Source organism: Phyllostomus hastatus, unplaced genomic scaffold (genome assembly GCF_019186645.2).
Source record: "Phyllostomus hastatus isolate PE091 unplaced genomic scaffold, TTU_PhHast_1.1 phas_contig_477, whole genome shotgun sequence".
Classification (NCBI taxonomy): Eukaryota; Metazoa; Chordata; class Mammalia; order Chiroptera; family Phyllostomidae; genus Phyllostomus; species Phyllostomus hastatus.
The window spans coordinates 638,250-652,028 of NW_025333889.1; the positions used below are offsets into that span (position 1 = coordinate 638,250).

At 61.9% G+C, this 13,779-nt stretch overlaps 1 protein-coding gene across 21 annotated transcripts in view; it reads left to right on the top strand.

The window, feature by feature from the left end:
• The first annotated feature begins 571 nt into the window (after positions 1-571).
• KIF1A (kinesin family member 1A) overlaps positions 572-13,779 on the top strand; it is a 66,788-nt gene continuing 53,580 nt past the window's right edge. For 20 of the 21 annotated variants that reach the window (XM_045845536.1, XM_045845538.1, XM_045845539.1 and 17 more), the window contains exon 1: positions 572-667. The gene's annotated coding sequence lies outside the window, so the exon portion shown is untranslated. Of the gene's footprint in view, positions 668-1,354; positions 1,456-13,779 lie in introns of those variants that run through there. The other variant, XM_045845537.1, reaches the window with a different exon arrangement.

Here is a 13,779-nt window from a genome sequence, read left to right on the forward strand (position 1 = left end):
ACCTGTTACGCTCGAGTACGTGTTCCCATCCTGCCCCTACTGCCGCCCCCTGGTGGAAGGAGCCCCCCTCCCAGCTTCGTCCCTGCGAGAGGACGCGTTTGTGCTGCTGGCCTCGCGGCGGGGGGCGGGGGGGGGCAGGTAGAGAGAGATTGCAGGTTTGCAGGAGAAAAGGGTCAGATTCCAGAGGGCCCGGCGCGGGGTCAACGGGCAGGTTCGGTTGGGTAAGGGTCTCGGGGGTTGGGCGCGCCGGGTCCCTGTTCCGGGCCAGATCGCGCGGGCGCGCGGGGCCGGCGCAGGGAAAGGGCCCGTCTCGCCCGAGCCTGGGGGTCAGTCCCCCACCTCTGCATCCAGCGCGTCGCGGCGTCAGCGGTGATGTCACGGCCGGGACCCAGCCCCCTTTGGCTCCAGCTCCAGCCCCATCCCCGCGGCGGCCGCGACGCCCGTCCCTCTCCCCGCGCGACAAACCAGCGGGCGGCTGGACTCGGGCGCCGCGCGCAGCCAACCAGCGCGGCGGGAGGGGCGCGGGGCGGGGCGGGGGGCGCGCAGCCCGTCACGCGGGGCCGCCCTCACACCGCCCAGTGCAGCCCCGGAGCCGCAGCAGCTCGGTGCGCAGGGACCCGAGCCCGGCTCGCGCCCATGCCGGGACGCCGCCAGTGACGCCGGAGAGGTAAGGCCGCCGCCCGCCCGGCCTCCTCCGCCGCGCCGGGCATCCCGCATCCTGCACCTGCTCGGACTGCGCCCCCGCGGGGAGCTCGCGCCCGGCGCCCGCGTCCTAGTCCAGGCCCATGCCGCTGGCGCCGCGCGGCGCCATCCCTTCCCCCACCCTCCTCCGTCCCCGCGGATAACAATGGGGCAAATTCAGGGGTGTCCGCCCTTCATTCCAGCCTAGCAGGGCGCTCCGGAAAGGCCCCTTCGCTGCGGGCCCTGCGGCGGCGGCGGCGGCGCTCTCGGCTGGGATGGGCGGGGGTCGCGGGGGGCGGACGAGCGCCGTCAGGGACATCTCCAGACTCCCGCGACCCTCCCTGGCTCTGCCCCTCCCGGAGCCACAGAGCGGGGGTGCGGCGCGGGCTGCGCCTGGACCCGCGGGGAGGGGAGGGGCGCGGGAGGGGCGGAGAGGGCTCGGAAGGGGGCGCCGGGGAGGGGCGCGGCTGCAGCGGCGGGGCCCGGGGGAAGGGCGCCCGGGGCGCGGGGCGAGCGGGGCTGCCCTGGTCCCCGGGGTGGGGGAGGGCAGATGTTGGATCCAGAGCAAAACACGAGGGCGGGCGGGGCGCGCGGAGGCTGCGGCGGGAGGACCGGGCCGCTGGCTTCGTGCGCACTTCGGGGGCTGCCCGTCACCCCCTCCCCAGCCGTGTCCTCTTCCCAAGGGACCCCAGCTCCTTTCCAGAAAGACCAACCGCTTGGAGGGGCCGCCCGCGGACACGGCCTGAGTCTGTGCGGCCAGCGCCGCGGTAACAGGTGCGGCCTGGCAGCGGGCGCGGAGGGGGCTGCGGGACTACATCTCGGCCCCCCCCCCGGGCCGCAGGCACCCGGGCTCGGATGTCAGGGAGGGAGAGCGCAGGGAAGACCTTCGCCCTCCCCCTTTAAGCTGCCTCCCCCCGCTTTCACTCTCCCGGGGGGTCTGGGGGGGATGTCCGCAGTCGGCGGGGCGCTGGGGGGGCGGCGGAGGGGGGGGCGGCGGTCCGCAGGGCCGGGAGGGGGAGGGGGAGGAGGGAATGCCAAGTCATGGGGCCTGCAGGGCGCGGGCGCGACGTCACCCCGGCGCGGACCCGATGCGCGCCCGCGGCCCCAGGAACGGGGATATTCCCCCGGAGACCGGCGGACCCCTCCCCGAACGGCCGCCGCCAGGGGTTGCCCGCGTTGTGGGATCAGAGGGCCCTTGGGGCTGCCGGGCTGGGTCTGGGGGGCGGGGGTTGGCGGTGCGACACCCCTGTCTTAGCCCCGGGGGCGCAGGCGCAGGAGCCACACCCGACCTGTCCTCCCCGCCCTGCTCCCGGCTGGCAGAGGGGCTCTGCCAGGGCCCCCTCGCCCACCGGCCTCCCGGCCGAGAAGGCGGCTGCCGGTCTGAAGGGAGACCACGGGGTCCAGCGCGGGGGGTTGGGGCTGCACCTGGCGGCCATTTTGCAGGTGTGGCTGTGGGCCGAGGGTGGTCGGGTTTGCAGCAGGTGCCGCGTCCGCAGTGCAGGTGAGCATCCGACGGGGACCGGGGTGTCCTCGTTGGTGTGTGGCCAGGGCAGCGAGGCTGATATCCCCTCCAGTGCAGTCAGCCCCGAGGCTGCCAGGGAGACCCCTGCGGGGACCGTCTGTCTGGGGCCAGCTGCGCGCCCCCCAGCCCCAGACTGCTCCTGGGGGCCTCCCGCTGCAGCCGCGCCCCCCCCCACCCCCAGGCGGAGACAGGTCCTGCCCAAAGCCCAGAGCGGTGCCGGCCGAGCTGGGCCTGGTACCCAGATGTTCGGGGAGGAGAGGTCCAGACGTCAGGCCTTGCCCGCTCCCCTCCCCCTTGACGTCACCACCTGTGCCGGCCCGGCCGACCGTGTCCCGTGGGAACGGGGGGGGGAGGTCTCCCGTGGGCTCTGGGGAAGGCAGGGTGGGGTGGGGGAGGCGGAGATGGGGCGGATGGAGGAGCCTCTGCAGGCCGCTGGGCTCTCACAGGCCAGCCGGGGCAGGGAGCTGGGTGGGGCAGGAGCTGGGTGGGGCGGGAGCTGGGTGGGGCGGACAGGGGACATTCTGGAGGGGCCCCGGGATCCCAGCCCGGGTCGTGGGGGCTGGGGGAGGCTGCCCTGGCCTGTAGGATGGGCTGACCAGGGCCGGTGCCCAGGCGACCCTATGCTTCCGAGAGCCGAGAGGGCCCGAGCCGCCGCCCCGGGGTGCAGAGAGGCCGGTCAGGGGTCACTCAGCAGCTAGTGACAGCCAGATGGGCACATGCTTGTCCCCCTGCCCAGCCCACTCAGTGTGCTTAGCCCAGGACAGGGCTCACCGCCCCGGAGGCCCCAGAGAATCCACTGTGTCACCCCCACTGTCCCTGTGTCTCTGTCATGCCCTGGAGCATCCCAGAACTCTTGGGCCGGACCGCACCCTGCCCCAAACCTGCCAGGTTGGGGAGTTTGGGGGCACAGCCAGGCTGGGGGGCAGTGCAGTCGTCCACTTCTGTTCCCTTGGCTGACCACCTGTGCCCACCTGGTCCCCCTTGCCTCCCACAGGCATGCCCAGGGTTGGGGCAGGACCCCCAGCAGGTCCTGCGCCCCACAGACCCTGCACCCCACAGACCCTGCGCCCCAGTGCCCCACCTGGCCTAGCAGGGCTTCTGCTGGGCTCCTGACTGTGACCGGTCCTGTTCAGTCCTGATCCGGCTGCTGACTGAGGGGCGCTGGCTGACCCGGGACCCCCAGGGCCCCCAGCCCAGTGAAGGAGCCAGCTGCCAGCTGAGGCGGAGCCCCCTGCCCCTCCCAGCCCCTCGTGAGGGCCTCCGGCCCCCAACACCACCCACACCTGCGCTCCCCCAGCTTCCCCAGCGCGGCCTGTGGGCCTGAGGGTCACCTCCATCTGGACACTCTGCCTAGGCGGCTGGGCCTCCTCTCTGCAGCCAGCTCACCCTGCCTGTAACCCCCTAACCCTTGGTCCGTGGGGAGGGGAGTGTCCCTATCCCCCCCCCCTCAGACTTTAGCTCCCGGGGTCTAAGGAAGGCAGGCTTGGACCCCACCTGCCCGGTTCCCTACTCCTGGTCCTCGCCCTGCCCCACGTGGCCCTGGGGCTGGAGCAGCTACCCCGCCCACACTCCCACACGGGCTCCCACACCGGCACACTCACCTCACTACATGCCTGTCGCCACACACACACACACACACACACACACACACAGTTTGCAGCGGCTGTGTTCCCCCCAAGGCTGCCACCACCCTGAAGCCCCCTATGAGCGCCCCCAGGGCGTCCCCCCGGCCCCACTGCAGGCTGGGGGTGGGAAGGTAGAGTGTGGGCATTTATTGGGTGCAGCCTGCAGTATACACAGCATGTAAGCCCCTCACCTGATGCCCCCCGAGACCCCCGAGGCAGGCGGTAGTGTCCCGTCTTTCAGGCTTGGAGACCGCGGCTCCTGAGGAGGGTGTGCCTGGTCAGGGAGGACCTGGGACTTGCCCCAGCTTCCCCTGCCTTCCGGAGGTTTCTGTGGCCCTCTCTGCACCCCTCTGCAGCCCCGGCCCGCCCCTCCGCCCCGCCGGCCCCGGCCTGCCCAGCGCTCTGCACGGCCCGGGCCTGGAGATGCCGCTCCAGGTGGAGCCTGGGAAGGTTTAGCGGACGTGGTTTGTTTCCCAGGGCCCAGCTGTCGCCTCCCCAGGGTGGGGCCCTCTGTGTGTCTCCGTTCAGGGCCTGCGGGGTCCCTTCTTCCAGGTCTTCTGAAACGCAGCTCTTGGTTTTGTAGGTGGAGTGGCCCCGGCCGCTCCTGTAGGCCCCGCTCCCCTGGAGCCCAGCCTCTGGCCTTCCCTCAGGGGCAGGCGGTGACAGCCAGGACTGCCCTGGAGGGGTGTGGGGTGTCCTGGGTCCCACCCCTGGGCCTCAGGTTCTTCCTCCACCTGTCACCAGCTCAGGCCAGGCTGGTGTGTGGCAGGGCTGGACTGTGAATGCCCGAGGCCATGGGGCGGAGGCAAGGGGGTCACTCAGCTGCTCAGTGTCATTCTCCACCCACCCCTGGGGCCAGGGCCATGCCGTGGGCATGGTCCCTGGTGCGTGGGGGGATGAGCAGGTGCAGGAGACCAGACCCAGACGGGGGGGGCGGAGCCTTAGGGCCGCGTCCCTCCCTCTTGCTCCGGCTTCACACTCAGGCAGGACGTTTTTGGTGTTCTCTTTGCCTAGATCTGAGCTGTCTTCTCTCACGTTGGATGCACTTCCTTTGTCCCCCCCTGTCCCCAGCTCTCCGACACTCTCTCCTCCTGCCCCCGCCACCCCCGGGAGCCAGCTCCATCCGGGGCTGGCGTCTGTGTCTCGGACCTCAGAGCGGCTTCTTTCCTGGTGTCCTGTCTTGGTCTGCGGGACACACCCTTGCGTGACTTTCCGGAGTGGCCGAGGGAGAGCGTCCCCGCTCTGTCCTTCGCTGGGCAGGCGGTAGGTTGGCTGACACCTGTTCCTGGCAGACCCTCTCCCTCGTCAGCACTGGCCGCTTCCCGGTGCATCTGGGGAGCCTCTGCCAGCAGCCAGGCTCTCTCGGGGCGCCTCCTGTCCGGGGCTTCCTGCCGGCGGGCGGCGGGTGGGTCTGCCCGTGCCGGTCCCGGTGCCGGTCCAGCCCTCTCCCCTGGGGCCCGGCTCTGCTCTCCCATCAGCCCCTGCGCTCCCCCCCCTCCCTTTGTTCTCTCCCCTGAAATCTGCTCGGGTCCGCCATGTGCTTGCCCTTCCCTCACAGCGTCCTTCCAGCTCCTCGTTTCTGCTCTGCGTTCCGGATCATTTTTGGCCTCATTTTCGAGGGTTTGGGGTTTGTTTTGTTTTGGGGGGGGGAATTTTGTGCTCAGCGTTCACATGTCATCTCCGAGAGCTCCGACTTCCTCGTCTTGAACCGGTCCCATCTCAGTGTCTTCCTCTCGTTTTGAAAATGTAGTGTCCTCTGGCGACAGCCTGCGGACGGCCACCAAGCTTTAGGATTCGCCTGCTGGTTTCTGCGTCTCTTCCGCGGTTCCTCTCTCTCTCTCCCTCCCTCCCGGGCTCGTGTGCCGCCTGCTCCTGCGCGTGGGGGCTGTGCTCTGCAGGGGGCTCTGACGGGAGCTCCGTCAGGGCTGGGCAGCAGCAGACCTTCCTCGCTGAAGGGGTGGGCACTGGCTGCCCGGCTGCCCCCCCCCCGTAACAACAGAATGCAGAGTGCGGGCCCGCACACTGGAGACGTCCCCCTGGCCGGATCACAGGCCTCCGCCCCCGAGGAGGGGGGTGGGGAGAGGGGTGTGGTCGTTCTAGGACTCCCCGCACCCCGGGCGCCCTTTCTGGTCTGCACCTCCGTGCCCGGGGGCCCGGCCGTGGGCCTGTGACCGCCTGGACCTCACTCCTCACACTGCCCGCCTCCCCCCCAGTGGCCAGCAGCTTCCCCAGGGGACCCCAAAGAGTGTCCTCTTCCCTTCTCCTGCCTCAGCGCCGTTAGGGGGACTCGCGCCCTTCTTCCTGCCCTCCAGCATGGGGTGTGGGGTGTGTCTGATGCAGTGACCCCGCCCCCCGCTCCCCCCCTCAAGGACTGCCCTGGTGCCCTGCCCTGTCAGCCTGAGTTCTCACTCCCCTTTACGGCAAGACTTCTCGGAAGAACCCACATCTTTAACACGGGTGCGTGTGAGGGCGCGCAAACCCGAACAAAGGGCGTGTCATCAAACAACCAGGCACCTACACCGACCTCAGGCGTGAGGCCTTTGCTTGGGGAGGTCCTGGGAGCACCCGGTCCCTTCACTCCCGGACAGCCTGGAGGTCCGCCCGACCCGTGGCGTCAGCACCCGGCGCTCCCAGAATCCGTGGTTCTCCCCATCGGAAGGTCTGACTCGGAATCTGGTGCCCTGGGGGCTGTGTCCCACGAGATGCTAGTCTGCATCTGTCCGAACCGTGTCTGTGAGATCCCGAGGATTCACACACGACGGTTCCCTCCGCTTTCACGCCTGGGCAGCTGCCGAGGGACGGGACTGCAGGCGTGCATCCGGGCCGGTGGCCGGTGAGGCCGCCCCCTTCCGCCCCCCGCTTCCTCCCACTCCTCCCTTTTCTGCCACAGACACTCGAGTCTGGGGGTTTCTCCTGCGATTCTGTGCACCGTCTCCAGGCGTGTGGCCGCGTGGTCTGCAGCCAGACGAGGGACTGCATTGTCTTCAGGGTGGTTGTGCCCCTGGACTTCGCCCAGGGGACCGCCCCTTCCCGTCCCATCCCCCCAGCTTCCCGGGGCCGACGGTTTGGAGTGGGATCTCGTGGGGTGGTCCTGAGCCCCGCTTTCTGCGGCACCGTGGGGGTCGCGTACCTTGCGGGGGAAACTGCCTGTGCGTATCTCTTTGCCCATTTTTTCTTTTATGTCTTTTTTCTTTGGTTTGGTCTTCTCTTTACGTGTTGGGCACACAAATCCTTGTCTCCAGCTGTGGGGGCTTCTCCTCGCCTGTTTAACAGCATCCCGATGTCTGGGCTCTTCCTTCCGGTGCTTTCCGTGGGTTAGACGTCCTTCTTAAAGGGCAGCACGGAGGTGTCACTCTCTGCGTTTCCGCAGCTTCTTGTTCACACGTAGGTGCTCTGTCCACGTGGGATTTGTCTGGGCACAAAAAAGGGTCAGACTTTGTACTTTTCCGGACAGCTAGCCAGTCGTCTTACTTGGTTCAGGCTGCTGTCACAGAGGACCACGGACTGGGTGGCTTGCTTATTTCTCACGGTTCTGAGGCTGGACATCCGAGGTGGGGGCACCAACGCCGTCGGGGTCTGGGGAGGCCCCTCCCCTGGGGCGCCTGTGGCTGAGAGCCGAGAGAGGAAGGACGCTCTCTCAGGATCCCGATGGCACCCATCCCTTCGTGGGGCTCCACCCGCATGACCTCATGTGACCCCAGGCACCTCCCTAGGGCCCCTCCTCAGACCCCGGTGTGGGGAGTAGGCCTTCAGCGTACGCCCGTCCGGGGACACAGACATCCCCACCGTAGCACCAGCTGCCTCAGCACCGCCGGGTCAAAAGGCCTCCTTCTCCTCGTTGGCCTGTGAGGTCGCTGTTGTCAGATCCTGGAGCGGCTGTGTCTGTGGTAGGCCTGTCTCCGGGGCCCCTGTGACTTTGGTGGTCGCCTGCCTCGCCCCAGCCCCCGCCTTAGTTCCTGTAGCTGTATGTGGAGACAGTCGGCGGGGCATGGTGCCTTCCGTCCTCTTGCTGTTTCTTCCAATCCGTTGTTGGTGATCTTAGCAACCTCCACATGCATTTTTAGGAGCAACTTGTCACGTTTCCTAAAAAATACGATGGAAATTTCATTTGAAATTACGTTGACTTTTTGGATTCATTTGGGGGAAACTAAGCATTTTTAGGATAGTGAAATGTCTTTTCCATGAATAGGTTATAGTTTTTTTTTTATTTAGAATTTCTATCACATTTTTTGTAAAGTTCAAATGTTTTCTTCATGAAAGTTATATGCCTCTTTTGTGACATTTATTCCTATAAAGGTACTTTATACTTTTGGTTATTTTTTAAATGGTACCTTAAAAATATTTTTTAAAACTCTTTGTCTCTAGTTTAAACCAACAGGGTTGGTTTCTAACAATTTTTCTGAACCTTCCCACTGCTGCAAATGTTTATCTGTGGAAGCTCTTGATTCCTGCAGACAAGCTAACAGCCTGCAAATAGTAACGATGTTTGCTTCTTCCTTTCCAACCCGTGTTTTTCACGGTCACTTGTCTCTGCTGCCTCATCCCTCTGGCTGGGCTCTCCGCTGCGAGGTAACTAGAAATGGTGACAGCAGGCATTTTAAACTTGGTCCTGAATTTAAAGGAAATGTTCCCAGTGTTTCACCATTAAGTGTGAATATTGGGTAGGTTTTTTAGCAGATACCTACTATGAGATTAAAGGAGTTTTGTTTTATTCTCCTTTTACTCAGAATTTGATCATAAGTGAGTTTTGAAAACTACAGAACGCTCCCTCAGCACCTGCTGAGAACCTCGTGCGGGTTCCCCTCCTTGAACGTGGTCTGTGGTGAGTCACGTCACGAAGCTGCGCTAGGGTTCCGCCTCACTCGACCTTCCCACAGCCGTGTCCCGGGATGAGCCTGTGCCGCGTGATCCTCTCCGCTTGCTCGCTCCCTGAATGTCCTGCTGATGGTTCTGACTTTTGTACCTGTGCTCATCAGGGAGGTGGATCATTCTCAACTCTTGTGTGTCTGATCTGATACCAAGTTCCTTCTAGCCTCAGGGAACGAGTTGGGGATTTAATCTCTCTCCCTCTTTTTCCTGTTCTGTTAAAGAGTTTGTGTAAGATTAGAATTACCTGTTTGTTTTTGTTTTTGTTTTTGTTTTAATGTACGGTGGAACTTCCTTGTAAAAACTGTGTGAGTCTGCTCAGTCTCCTTGGTGGGTAGAGTTTTGAGCTATTCCCTTAATGGTGGCAGGAAAATTCAGGTTCCCGTTGACCAATGTTTGTCCTGGTTGCAGGCCGACCGGTTCCAGACAGTCTGTGCCGTGGACGGCCTGGACCAGGCTTCCCCCCACAGAGTGTGTCGGGCTTTGGTTCCGCAGGCAGTTGCATCGCCTGAGGACTAACTTGATCCTCCCAAACCGGATTGTAAGCTTTTCTAGAGTTATTCCGGGGATGCTTAGCTCCCAGAATACTGGCTGCTTTGGGGTGTCCACCGAATGTCTTGGGCGGAGGGATCAAGAACACTCTCTCCTCTGGCTGGTGGCCGTCAGAGCCCCGGGGCTCCTCCCCACGGGCTCCTCTTCTGTCTTCCTCGCCCTCCTTCCTGTCGCTCACACGCACCCCCGTGTTGGACAGAGTCAGCGCCCCCAGAGACTGACTCCTTTTTCCTGTTCCTGCCGAATGCACCCAGCCAGTGCCTTCTGGAAACCTCCGGCTCCCCAGTGGTGCCCATGACAGCCCTGCCCGGCACAGCCTCGGCTGCGGGGTCACACCCACTGGGTCTCAAGGCGAACCTTCCAGGCCTGAAGGCCCTGAGGGACGCTGGGGTCTGGGTGGACCTGAGGATGATGGGAGGGCCCTCACAGGGGCCCCCCCCAGCCCCCGTGCTTTTGAAGCCGTGCGTTTCCTCGGGGCGCTGCCTCCAAGGCATGCTGCAGCGTTGGCGCACTGGTCCTCACTGTGTAGCCCAGCGTCGTCCAATGTCCTGTCAGATTTTCTGTGACCCGTGGCTTATTGAGAATTGTGTTGCTTAACGTTCAAGCGGTTGGGGGATTCTGTACTTTCTTTTCTTTTTTTTTAAATTGATACATAACTTAATTCTACCACAGTCAGAGAATATATGTCTTAAGACTTTAATTTTAAATTGAATTTTGTTAGCGTTTGCATTATGACCAGCCTATGGCTAATTTTGCTAAATGTTCTGTATGCACTTTCAGGGAATGTGTACAGTATATTGGGTTGGGCAAAAACTCATTCGGTTTGCCCCCTCCCCCGAAGATGGCTCTGGCAGCTCTTATTTGTCTTTAACTTCATTCAAAACAATATCGTTGGACTGTATTGTGACAGCTGTCATGCCAGTGTGCATTAAAAAAAACTTACCAAAATTGAGGGATTTTTGTGTAGGCATTTTAATATTGAAGTAGGAAAAAAATACACAACATTTTTGGCATACGATGCTTTATTATTTTAAGAAACGTAAAAATGCAACTAAACACAAAAAAAGATTTGTGCAGTGTGTGGAGAAGGTGCTGCGGCTGATGGAACGTGTCAGAAGCGGTGTGTGAGGTTTCGTGCTGGCGATTTCTTGCTGGATGTTGCTCCTGGGTCAGGTAGACCTGTTGAAGTTGATAGCGATCAAACTGAGACATTTGTTGAGAACAATCAACATTCTGCCACGTGGGAGACAGCCAACATGCTCAAAATATCTGAATCAAGTGTTGAAAATCATTGGCACCAGCTAGGTTATGTTCATTGCTTTGATGTTTGGATTCCACACAAGTTAAGCAAAAAAAAACCTTCTTGACCGTATTTCTGCATGCAATTCTCTACCTAAATGCCACAAAAACATCTCCTTTTTAAAACAACTTGTGACGGGAGATGGCAAGTGGATGCTTTACAATAACATGGAACGGAAGAGGTCGTGGGGCATCGGATGAAGCACCGCCGGCCGCACCGGAGGCTGGTTCTCGTCCCGCGGAGGCGGTGCTGTGTGCGGTGGGTTGGGAGAGCGCCCTCTGTTGGTGGGTTGGGAGGGCGCCCTCTGTCGGTGGGTTGGGGGGCAGCCCTCTGTCAGTGGGTTGGGGGGCGCCCTCTGTCAGTGGGTTGGGGGGAGCCCTCTGTCGGTGGGTTGGGAGGGCGCCCTCTGTCGGCGGGTTGGGAGGGCGCCCTCTGTCGGGAGCTCCTTCCGGAAAACCAGACGGCTAACTCCAACCAGCACCGCTCCGATTAGACGGCTGGGAGCAGCTCTCGGTGAAAAGCGTCCAGAACCAGTCCACAGAAAACGCAGAATCTTCCACCAGGAGAACACGAGACCGCGTGTTTCTCCGGTGGCCGGGCAGAACTCTCACAGCCTGGCCGGGAAGTTCCGGTTCATCCACCGTGTTCACCAGACACTGTGCCTTCGGATTTCCGTTTATTTCGGTCTTGACAAAATTCTCTTAATGGAGAAAAATTTCAGTTCCCTGGAAGACTGCAAAAGGCACCTGGAACGATTCTTTGCTTTGAAAGATAAACACTTTTGGGAAGGTGGAGTTGTGAGGTTGCACGAAACATGGCGAAAGGCAGTGGAACAAGACGGAGTCTATGTCGTTCAATCGAGTTACCGGTGAAAACGAACAATGTGTCTTTTGTTGTTGCTGTAAATCCGAACAAACTTTTTGGCCAACCCAAAATATTTTTCCTTCTCAGTACCTGACAGAACAAGCACATCCAAAATTTTTATTTTTTCGTTTTCAATCTCTACTGTGTCTTTTATTTAAAGGTGTCTCTTATCGACAGAATACAGTCTTTGAAAATCTGTTCTGACGATCGCGTTGTTTTACTGGGAGTATTTAGTCCACACTGATTGAGTTGGGTAGTCACGCCCCATTGCCTGAGATGCTGCCTAAGCACCTTCTGGGCTTGCCCGTGCGCGTGCCTGCCTGCGCGCGCGCATCTGCCTGCACACGCGCGTCTGTCTGCGCGCGCACGTCTCTCTGTGCGCCCGCGTCTGCCTGCGCGCGCGCCTCGTCTGCCTGTGCGCGCGCGCCTATGTGCGCGCGCGTCTGTCTGTGCGCACGCGGTCAAGCTCGGTCTTTCTCATGGAGCTAACTGTTCATGTGTCGCTGCTAGACCTCAGAAATTATTTTAGCTTTACGGTACATGTGGTAGCTGGGGAGGGATACTCCCCCTCTTTGTTCTTATTTTTCAAAACTCTCTTCCAAACTCTTGCCAGACTGCTCTGAAAATCCTGCTAGGATATGTTGGATATGGTGCATATTGGAATTGCACTGAATTAAAATAGCTACATTGGAGGAGAACGGAAAATTTTGCAATATCGAATTGAACATCTGCTTTCATAAGTATTTTCTTCATTTGTGGTAATTTCCTATTTTATAGTGCTTGTTATGGGTCAAAGAATACAGCCTTTTCCTGTTTTTTAAAGGCACAGGGCGTGTTGCTTAAAGCTTGCTGGAAATCTCATTCGAATCCATGTTCTCATCAGGAATTCACAACCGTGCTCTTACTGTCCCCACCTCAGCCCGACAACTGCCCGAAAACTTTCCTCACTTGCAAGAGTGCGAAGATTTTCCCGCACAAGGAGTCATGGGTGCTCCGAGAGGCTCATCCCTCCAGTCCAGCCCTCGGGGGCTGTTCGTGGACGCGAGAGAGGGTGGCTGTGCTGCAGCTGTGGGGGCCGTGCGGGCAGCTGGGCCCGATCCCAGCCCCCGAGTGAACTCTGCACCCCACCCACGTGGGCTTCTGCCCGTGTCCTGTGATTGTTGGCCTCCAGTGGTTGGCTGGTCTGGGTTTCCTTCTCTCCCTGTGGCCCCTGAAAGAGCCGCGTTGGCCTGGGGGACAGTGCTGCTTTGTGTGTGTCCTGTTCTGGGGAGTTCTGAGGACTGGAGGAGCTTGGCCCTGGGCGGAGGCTGGGATCGAAGGCCCGGATATGCATGGACCTAGGGCTCTACACGCTCCTCCTACTCTTGCTCCTGGGGCCCCCAGAGCACATGGCCAGAGGGCCCCACCTGTCCTCAGAGATAGGAGGCTGGGACACGGCTGAAAGGGGACCTTTGGGCCAGGTTCTCCTAAAGTGGGGACCGGGAGGCAGAAAATTCCCCTTCGGGCTCAGCCACGGGGGTGCGGCTCGCTCGGCAGGGCGTCACCCGGTCCCCTGGGTAGCCCAGGTGGTCCCTGTGAATTGCCTTCCCACCACCAGTGGGGCTGGGGTCTCTGCGTGCCCTGGCATGGTGGGTCATTCCTCACACCCGTGACTGCACTGCTGCCCACAGTGACACCAGTCCCTGCGTGCCTGTTTTGGAGAGAGGGTAGCACTGTGCCACCCTCCCCTCCCCTGGCCTCCCTGGCCCCCCACGGCACTTAGCCCTCTCTGTACCCTTGCCCTGATCTTGGCACATGGGGAGCAGACCCCAGTCCGCTGTGCTGGGTGAAGCTTGCTCTCCCCTCACTGGGATCAAGGCCTGTGTGGAGCCCGGGGTTCGTGACGGCGGGTGCAGAACCAGGGCTGCTGCAACGGGGCTCCTGCCCCCCGGCGGCTGGCTCCTCTGCCCGGATTCCTCTGGGCGCCTCGGGCGGGCACTGCCCTACGTGTAGGGCAGGTGGTGGATGCCCAGGGGCTGCGCCCCTGCAGGGGGAAGGATGGGGCATCGTGTGGGACCCCCTCACCGAGCCCAGGCCTTGCTGCTCCGTGAGCCTGGGGCATTCCCAGAGGGAAGCCCCCTCCTGGCCCCACTCCCCGTCTCACCTGAATCTCGCTGAGTCTGGGGCACTGAGTGCCCCACTCACCTCTGATCTGCCGGCTTTCGGTGTCCGGGTCCGACCCTCTCAAGCCCACCTGGGCCTGCGTGCTCAGGGGGCGCTGCATCCTCAGGGTGAGTGAAGGTGACCTTCAAGGGCCGTGAAGGTCGCACCCGCACCCTCACTGGGGTTGCCTCAGAGCAGGCACCGCAGCGTCTCAGCTGCGGGCTGCA